We start from the raw sequence: 10283 nt of genomic DNA on the forward strand, positions 1-10283 counted from the left end.
AGAATAGAAATTATAACAGTCTCTCAGCCCACAGTGCAATCAAACTAGAACTCAGGATTAAGAAACTCACTCAAAACTGCTCAACTACATGGAAACTGAACAACCTGCTCCTGAATGACTACTGGGTACATAACGAAATGAAGGCAGAAATAAAGATGTTCTTTGAAGCCAATGAGAACAAAGATACAACATACCAGAATCTCTGGGATACATTTAAAGCCGTGCGTAGAGGGAAATTTATAGCATTAAATGCCCACAAGAGAAAGCAGGAAAGATCTAAAATGGACATCCCAACATCACAATGAAAAGAACTAGAGAAGCCAGAGCAAACACATTCAAAAGCTAGCAGAAGGCAAGAAATAACTAAGATCAGAGCAGAACTGAGACACAAAAAGCCCTTCAAAAAAATCAATGAATCCAGGAGCTGATTTTTTTTTAAAAGATCAACAAAATTCATAGACCTCTAGCAAGACTAATAAATAAGAAAAGAGAGAAGAATCAAATAGACGCAATAAAAAATGATAAAGGGGATATCACCACCAACCCCACAGAAATACAAACTACCATCAGAGAATACTATAAACACCTCTACGCAAATAAAGTAGAAAACCTAGAAGAAATGGATAAATTCCTGGACACATACACTCTCTCAAGACTAAACTATGAAGAATTTGAATCCCTGAATAGACCAATAGCAGGCTCTGAAATTGAGGCAATAATTAATAGCCTACCAACCAAAAAAAGTCCAGGACCAGATGGATTCACAGCTGAATTCTACCAGAGGTACAAGGAGGAGCTGGTACCATTCCTTCTGAAACTATTCCAATCAGTAGAAAAAGAGGGAATCCTCCCTAACTCATTTTATGAGACCAACATCATTCTGATACCAAAGCCTAGCAGAGACACAACAAAGAAAGAGAATTTTAGACCAATATCCCTGATGAACATCGATGCAAAAATCCTCAGTAAAATACTGGCAAACCAAATCCAGCAGCACATCAAAAAGCTTATCCACCATGATCAAGTGGGCTTCATCCCTGGGATGCAAGGCTGGTTTAACATACACAAATCAGCAATCATAATCCAGCATATAAACAGAACCAAAGACAAAAACCAAATGATTATCTCAATAGATGCAGAAAAGGCCTTTGACAAAATTCAACAGCCCTTCATGCTAAAAACTCTCAATAAATTCAGTATTGATGGAACGTATCTCAAAATAATAAGAGCTATTTATGACAAACCCACAGCCAATATCATACTGAATGGGCAAAAACTGGAAGTATTCCCTTTGAAAACTGGCACAAGACAGGGATGCCCTCTCTCACCACTCCTATTCAATGTAGGGTTGGAAGTTCTGGCCAGGGCAATCAGGCAAGGGAAAGAAATAAAGGTTATTCAATTAGGAAAAGAGGAAGTCAAATTGTCCCTGTTTGCGGATGACATGATTGTATATTTAGAAAACCCCATCGTCTCAGCCCAAAATCTCCTTAAGCTGATAAGCAACTTCAGAAAAGTCTCAGGATACAAAAATCAATGTGCAAAAATCACAAGCATTCTTATACACCAATAACACACAAACAGAGAGCAAAATCATGAGTGAACTCCCATTCACAATTGCTTCAAAGAGAATAAAATACCTAGGAATCCAACTTACAAGGGATGTGAGGGACCTCTTCAAGGAGAACTACAAACCACTGCTCAATGAAATAAAAGAGAACACAAACAAATGGAAGAACATTCCATGCTCCTGGATGGGAAGAATCAAGATCGTGAAAATGGCCGTACTGTGCAAGGTAATTTATAGATTCAGTGCCATCCCCATTAAGCTACCAATGACTTTCTTCACAGAATTGAAAAAAATGACTTTAAAGCTCATATGGAACCAAAAAAGAGCCTGCATTGCCAAGACAATCCTAAGTCAAAAGAACAAAGCTGGAGGCATCACGCTACCCAACTTCAAACTACACTACAAGTCTACAGTAACCAAAATAGCATGGTACTGGTACCAAAACAGAGGTATAGACCAATGGAATGGAACAGAGCCCTCAGAAATAATACCACACATCTACAGCCATCTGATCTTTGACAAACCTGACAAAAACAAGAAATGGGGAAAGGATTCCCTATTTAATAAATGGTGCTGGGAAGACTGGCTAGCCATATGATGAAAGCTGAAACTGGATCCCTTCCTTACTCCTTATATGAAAATTAATTCAAGATGGATTAGAGACTTAAATATAAGACCTAAAACCATAAAAACCCTAGAAGAAAACCCAGGCAATACCATTCAGGACATAGGCATGGGCTAGTACTTCATGTATAAAACACCAAAAGCAACGGCAACAAAAGCCAAAACTGACAAATGGGATCTAATTAAACTAAAGAGCTTCTGCACAGCAAAAGAAACTACCATCAGAGTGAACAGGAAACCTACAGAAAGGGAGAAAAGTTTTGCAATCTACTCATCTGACAAAGGGCTAATATCCAGAACCTACAAAGAACTCAAACAAATTTACAAGAAAAAACCCCATCAAAAAGTGGGCAAAGGATATGAACAGACACTTCTCAAAAGAAGACATTTATGCAGCCAACAGGCACATGAAACAATGCTCATCATCACTGGCCATCAGAGAAATGCAGATCAAAACCACAATGAGATACCATCTCACACCAGTTAGAAAGCAATCATTAAAAAGTCAGGAAACAACAGGTGCTGGAGAGGATGTGGAGAAATAGGAACACTTTTACACTGTTGGTGGGACTGTAAACTAGTTCAACCATTGTGGAAGACAGTGTGGCAATTCCTCGAGGATCTAGAACTAGAAATACCATTTGATCCAGCCATCCCATTACTGGGTATATAGCCAAAGGATGGTAAATCATGCTGCTGTAAAGACACATGCATGCGTATGTTTATTGTGGCACTATTCACAAAAGCAAAAACTTGGAACCAAACCAAATGTCCATCAATGACAGACTGGATTAAGAAAACATGGCACACATATACCATGGAATACTATGCAGCCATAAGAAAGGATGAGTTCGTGTCCTTTGTAGGGACATGGATGCAGTGGGAAACCATCATTCTCAGCAAACTATCACAAGAACAGAAAACCAAACACCGCATGTTCTCACTCATAGTTGGGAATTAAACAATGAGAACACTTGGACACAGGAAAGGGAACATCACACCCTGGGGCCTGTTGTGGGGTGCCGGGAGTAGGGAGGGATAGCATTAGGAGATACACCTAATGTAAATGATGAGTTAATGGGAGTGTCACACCAACATGGCACATGTATACATTTGTAACAAACCTGCACATTGTGCACATGTACCCTAGAACTTAAAGTATAATAAAAAATTTTTTAAAAAGTTCCAGCTGTTATTATTTTTTAGTTAAGAGGAGGAAGTGCTAGAGCAGTAATTGTGAATTACCAATAGTTTTTTGAAAGAAATGTCAAGTTGAATTTCCTCACAGTAGATATGGGAAAAAAATGAGGAAGAGATATCAAATTTAGAATTTTATTAAATATATTGCACAAAGATATGTTGCAATAAGAGTGTGGCTTGATAATACTCTTTCTATTTTAGGATGGGAGCTGTGAAATTCTTTCTTGTTCTTGGTATATAAAGTTTGCTTACTAAGTGGCAAGGGTTCTATCATATTCCTCTTGGACACAGTAGCTGCTTAGCAAATATCGGTCAGATTGAACAGAATTAATAGTCATCTCTGTCTTTCTAATCCAGGAACCTGAAATTCGTGGCCACATATGCTATGTAGTTAATTGACCTCAAAACAATTTTGGAGATTCCTTGCCTCAAGACACTTATTCTTCCCTGCTGTAAAACATTTAGGTAATGATCGACATGCAACAGTGACTTATGCAAAGAACATACCTGGGGAACTCCAGAAACTGTAAGGGGAAGTGTCTGAGAGAGGTGAGGTTGGATTTGGCTGGGTTTGGCAGGGTACTTTCATTTCCCATGGTTTCCACATGTTCTTTTCTGAGGGGAGTAGACTCTTCATCAGCCAATAGATATTTGTGTCTTCTTCTCTAGGTTTTGTTCTTGCTGGGGGTAGGAGTTGGGTACTGCTGTGTGCAATGACAATTATTTCTTCCACATTGTGCCTACTCTGAAATTTGTCTCTCACAGGGCACTAAGTAACTCCATGCTGGTTGCATGATAGGCCATAGAAAGGTTTAACAGCCACACTTGGTTTCTCCTACACAGCTAGTTTTATCACAGAACATTATCACTTTGAGAGCATATTACTTAATCAATAAAATCCCAAAGTATAATTGTAACTGGTCAAGTTTACCATCTCAGTCAGGGTAGGACTGTAAATCTTTAGTGTTCTTCAGGATTGACTGAAAAACTTGCCCATCATGACATAGATCTTAATCTGCAATATAGATCTTAATTAAAAAATGTTTCCTCATTATAAAGGCACTACATGAAGAAGATACTTTTTATATATAATTAACATATAAAAGATGCTCATTCTCGTTAATAATCAAGGGAATGCAGATCAAAATCATAATGAGACATGACAAAGTTGACAAAAATTTTAATCAAGTGTTGGTGAGGATATGGAGTCAAAAGAAGGTTAATCCACTGCAAGTGGGAGTATGAACTGATACAGCCACTTTGAAAACAGTTGGGTATGCCTGATAAAACTGAACTCGTGTGTGCTCTATGACATAGCAACTTCACGGGAAACTCTTCTTGCATGTGTGTACCAGGACATGACAAATTACAAAAACCCTTTTGTGGAGAAGTCGATTGAAGTATGTTCACATGAGGAAATACTACAGAGCAGCAAAAATACATGAATGACAGCTACACACATCAACATGAATACATCTCCAAAATATAAAGTTGAGGGAAAGAAGAAGGACATGGAAGAATACATAAGTAGATGCTAAATTCCATTCTGAACATGTTAAATGTGAAGTGCTTACTGAACATCCTTGTGGAAATATCCAGGTTACGGGTGGAAATGCGGATCTGAAGCTCAAGATTCAGGTAATAGATATGGGCAGTATTTAATGAAGCAAGAACTGAAGCCATGAGTGAGATAGCAAAGGAGATAGAGGTAAGGTGGGTGATGGTAACCACTCTAATGAACTTCTGAGTTTAGTGAGTGGAATGATGAAATAGAAAAGGAGAGATTAGGTAGGAAAAAGACACTGTGGTGCCAGAGGCTGAGGGCAGAGTTAGGACCAGCTACATAATGTGCCGGGCCTAGCGCAAAACACAATTGTGAGGCTTGTTAAACATTTATTAGGAATTTCAAAATGGAAACAGGAGAAACTAAACACAAAGTTTTTCTAAGTCTGGGGCCCTTCACAGATTGCACATCTGTGAAGCTGGTTCTGGGAAGAATTTTGGGAAGCTGCAATCAGTGGGGTCAAATATGTCAGAGGGATTGAGAAAGAAGAATAAGGAAAAAAAATGTAAACCCTTAAATCCTTTTCTCCCCTCTGATTATGGATGTAATATTCATTACAGAAAATGGATGTAATATTCATTACAGAAAATGTAGACAACATAAAAATGTATTAAAATATCTGTAATTTTATTCTCTTAACCAGTAACCCTTAATCTTTACTGTCTAACCTTTACTGTTTCTGTGATTTTTTTTTCCCACTCACTTTCTGAACAGACATACACCTGCATATCAACATTCTAATTGGCACTGTACTCTATTTATAATTTTGTTACTTTTTAAAATTTAACAATGCATCATAGGGATTTCCCCATGTCCTTAAATGTTCTTTGTGAAAATGATTATTAATTTAAAAAGCTAGATGACTAGTTGGTCATTGGTGACTTTGGAGAGGCTGACTTTGTTAGTCAAATGCCACATAAGTGAGGAATAAATGAAAGTTGAAGTAAGGGCATCAAGTATAGACACTTTCAAGAAGTTTGATACAGGAAAGGTGGTACCTCATGGAAGTTGAAGTTAAGGAAACTTGGTATGAGTGTAGGAAGCCTGAATGTAATTGCAGGCTGAGAAGTAATGCCAGAGAGGAAGAGACGAATGTGATGACTGATGTAATACATTCTTGGAAGAGTTGGGAAAAGAGTGGGCAAGTAATAGCAGGACAGAAATGCCCTCTTTTGAAAAGGAGTAAAGTAGAGAATGGAATGCATGTGCTAAAAGTACAGAAAAGAAAAGATAATTAAAGTTGCATCATGTAGAACATTATTAGGAAACTGGAAGATGATGGAGAGGGTAGACTTTGAGGTTACTGATAACACTTTCCTATGGCAAAAGTGCTAGAGGCTTATCCAGAGATAAGTTCTAAAATTGCGAACAGCAGTGAGAGCCCTGCTGAGGCTAGAGAAGATGATTTTGGAATGAAAATAAGTGACCTGGATTCAAGATTTTCTTTGGTAATATTCAGCAGCGTATTCTGGGTATAACGGGAATAATCTTCAAGTTGTTCACTGTCAGAACCAAGAGTAGGTAAGGAAGCAGGTCAAGGAGGAAGTGAGGTAATGAAGAAAATCGAGGGATGAACAGGCTGAAGGCTATGACTTAGCAGCAATTCCAGTAGATGTGAGAGAAGAAGAATATGTCATGGTCAAAGAAGGAAAATTTAGAGTTAAAAATCTCATAAGGAAGCAATTTTGCAGTGTCAGATGCAAGGGCAAATCTTGGATAGGTACGTAAGTGGGGGGTGCAGAGGTGGTGTAAGAAGGTTGAGCTGGAGCATGAAGGGGCCATCTGTATGGATATTGAGATTAACAAGATTTTGCCATGGAATGAGTTGGGAGATTTAAAGTCAAAGGCAAAACTATTAAAGAAGGCACTGAAGGGTCCAGACATGGGTTGAAAACAGCAACAAGGAGGGAGCAAGGGCCCAGGGAAGGATGTTTCAAAAGGCCAGGCATTGCTGAGAGCTCACGGTAGAAGGGTGGTATGGAAGTGGCTGGAAGAGATAAGAGTATATTGCCTCCTAAGTAATGATAATTCTTAGGAGTGGCATGAGTGGACAACACTGGGAAATTTTGACCTACTGTCAGGTCAAGGTGAGGGGAAGAATAATCCAAGAGGAGCTTGAGGATGTAGGTAAGCTTGTTCACAGTCAGTTGGATTCTACAGGCCACAATGTTGGGTTTTGGCCTACATATCTGGTGTCTACTGGGAGTCCGTGTCCCCATATCTATCTCTGACCTCTGGTTTACAGCTCCCCTGCTATATCACCATTAAATACCCTCTTCAATTAATATTCTTCAAGTCTTCAAAGTCTCCCAATTTTTACAGCACTCATGTTAGTTTGAGGAGTGATAAGAAAGATTCTACAGAGACTGCCAGACATGTTAAATGGGTTGGTCAGAATAACAGAGTAAGTCACTGTTGAATCCAGAAGAGGAAAAGATAATAACAAGGGACAACAGCAATAACAATGAGGAACCCAAAACAAGTGTCTGGTTGGTGAAGAGCTTAGATGAGTCCAGCACTCTCACGTTTCGTCTTTGCTTTTCCCTTTAAAGTATCTGTGCAGTACAGGCAAGAGTCAAACTGAAAACAAGGTTTTCTTAAGCACTTTGTGGAGTGTGGCTACTGTCTTTGGTGTTCATGAGAAATCAGAACTTTCAGTAATAGCAATTGAAAGCCAGATGTACCAAAGTAAGGAAAATGAAATTTTTGAATAGTTGTTAATGTTTACATTGGCTTTACCTTTAAGCACATACGTTACCCATCAATGTTTGAATTGCAGGCTGTCACTCTTTATATATGTATGTCCTTTGTTCTCTTATTCCAGGGTGCTTTGAGCACGTTCTATAAAATTTTTTCCAGCAATTCTATGCAGCCTAGGAACAAGGATGGGGAAATTAGATGCAGAAATATAATAAGCCTGAAGATTAGTAAAGGCACTACCCCTTTCTATTTAAAAGAAGCTTAGATTGCTGGTTTGAGTAATTTTTAAAGTATGACACTTTAAACTCCATACATTTTTATTAGGTTGTAATGTCTACTTTATGTCACCAGATACAATGTCTTGAAACATGGAACCACTAAAAGATTATGTGGTGTATGAAGCACAAACAAACTGGGATTCACAGGTACATGTGATTTGGCATAGGTGCTATAACAAGATAAAGTTATTTGATAGCTTTCCCAGTGAAATAATAAACAATGAATACTATGCCTCCATATACCAAATAAAAGTCTAACTGATTAACGCATTTCATATATATTTTTTACAGGGCAGACAAATACGATTTACATAATTTTGTCAATAAAAGACAGATTTAAGCCAGTTATCAGTCTTCAGTGTTTGTGATGGATTATTATGTGATAGACATTGAGATGGAAAAGAATCTATTCTTGTTTCTAGAGGAACTCTAACTGGAGGGACAGTGTACACAGACACACACACCAATCAAAAATTGACTTGAGAGAGGAAAAGTGATTCATTAGAGACCCCCTACAAGAGGATCTGTTTACTCACTGGGTTCTAAGAAACTGGAGCAATTGAATCTTTCAGAGATTTCTGTTGCATTTTGATTCTCTATCTAAGAGGCCTAGTTTTACTGAATTTATTTTCTCATATTATTACTATTATTATTAATTTTAAAGTTGATCATTTTAACCTTCATTTATAAATGATACTTGTTATGGTAAGAAATCATGAAGTCAAAGATTCTGAGAGCAAATAGACTCTGGAGGTCACATAGTTCTAGAGATGAGGGCATTGAATCAGAGAGGTGACGGGTCTGGGCCAAGGCCTCATAGCTCTGCGAGTTGACAGTAGAGGCAGAACTTCTGTAGGGATCCTTAGCAGTACTGAAGGTGTTGGTCACTAGGCTGTACCTAGTGCAGGGATGTAGGGAGTTGTGTTTCTGCGGCTGCAGAAGAAAGAGTAGGGAAAAAGGGAAATTAAACCCTATCCTTCAGTTAACTAGAGAAGGGAAACTAGAAATTGATAAGAAGAGCAAGTATCAAAAAGATGCTAAGAGAGCCTGGATCTCTAGATCCTTGATTTGGTCATAATTCCAAAGAAAGGACTTAAATGTATTGAATTTGAGAGAGTTATTAAGATTTGGTGTTGACACTATAAGTTAAGTATTAATGAAAAAGTTACCAAGTATTGCATTTTAATATACCTTTTTTTCTTTTAAATTGTTAGCCAGAAATCACCTTTCTAAATACAGAAATATGTGTTCTGTATAATAATTAATCATTTATTTTAAAATACATCTCTGTTTTATTGTACCAGATAAGGAAGCACACTTACTTCCATCTCAGTAAACTGTACCTGAAACATGGTTGTGAACTGAAAATCAATACCATTATTCCATCTTGCTGAGATATTTTTGGAGCTAATTATCAACAAGTCTTACAATTTTAGGTTGTCACATTTGATATCCATGATGTCTGGGTCCCTATGGAAGCCATGGAAGTTCTTGATAAATGGGTTAAGTAGCACAGAGATAAGAATGAGCCCTGTATCAAGCCACTAGGTAACTAACTCAGTTGGGCACAGATTCTGAGCCTGGGGAGTTTAGTCATTCAACTCTATGTTAAACCACTGAATGCCACTAGCATTTAGCATCTACTTCTTCACTGGTATTCATGGAGATTATGAAAGAAAAAATGTGTTATAAACTCTAAATACACAATAGTTACAGAGTTCTGCTCTTATACTTAGTTGAATTCTCAAAAATGGAAATGAACTCAGCCTCATATAATGTGTTCTTAGTGCATCCACGATGTCTTCTAGTGACCTATCATTTCCCCTTCTTAAGTTCACAAGCTATCTGTTTATTATTGTCATGGATAATATTTTATTTCTCTTTTTTTCTAGACAGAGGGTCTCACTGTGTTGTCCAGGTTGGTCTTGAACTCCTGGACTCAACTGATCTGCCCACCATGGCCTGTCAAAGTGGTGGGATTACAGGCATGAGCCATTGTGCTCAGCCTGTCTTTGATAATATTTTCATTATTTGAATTTGCGAAATCTAACTTCACTCTTCTTTTGAAAATGGAGACCTTAATTTGCTTTTTGTCAGTTATTACGCACAGCTAGCCTTCTCTGCATTTCTTTAAAGATTCTTGAGATTCTTTCCCATCTCACTCTCTCAAAGAAAATAAGTATAAGTGAATTACCAATAAATGCAAAGAACATTTAATTTAAATTGCATGTTTTTAATGTGAATTCCCATTTCCAAAGCAATGAGTGTGTGTGACTGTGTGTTTATGTTCATATCAACATAAACATGTGTTTATGTTGGAGAAGAGGTTAGGGCGGGAGAAGGTACC

This window comes from Rhinopithecus roxellana, chromosome 1, assembly GCF_007565055.1.
Source record: "Rhinopithecus roxellana isolate Shanxi Qingling chromosome 1, ASM756505v1, whole genome shotgun sequence".
In the NCBI taxonomy this organism is placed as follows: Eukaryota; Metazoa; Chordata; class Mammalia; order Primates; family Cercopithecidae; genus Rhinopithecus; species Rhinopithecus roxellana.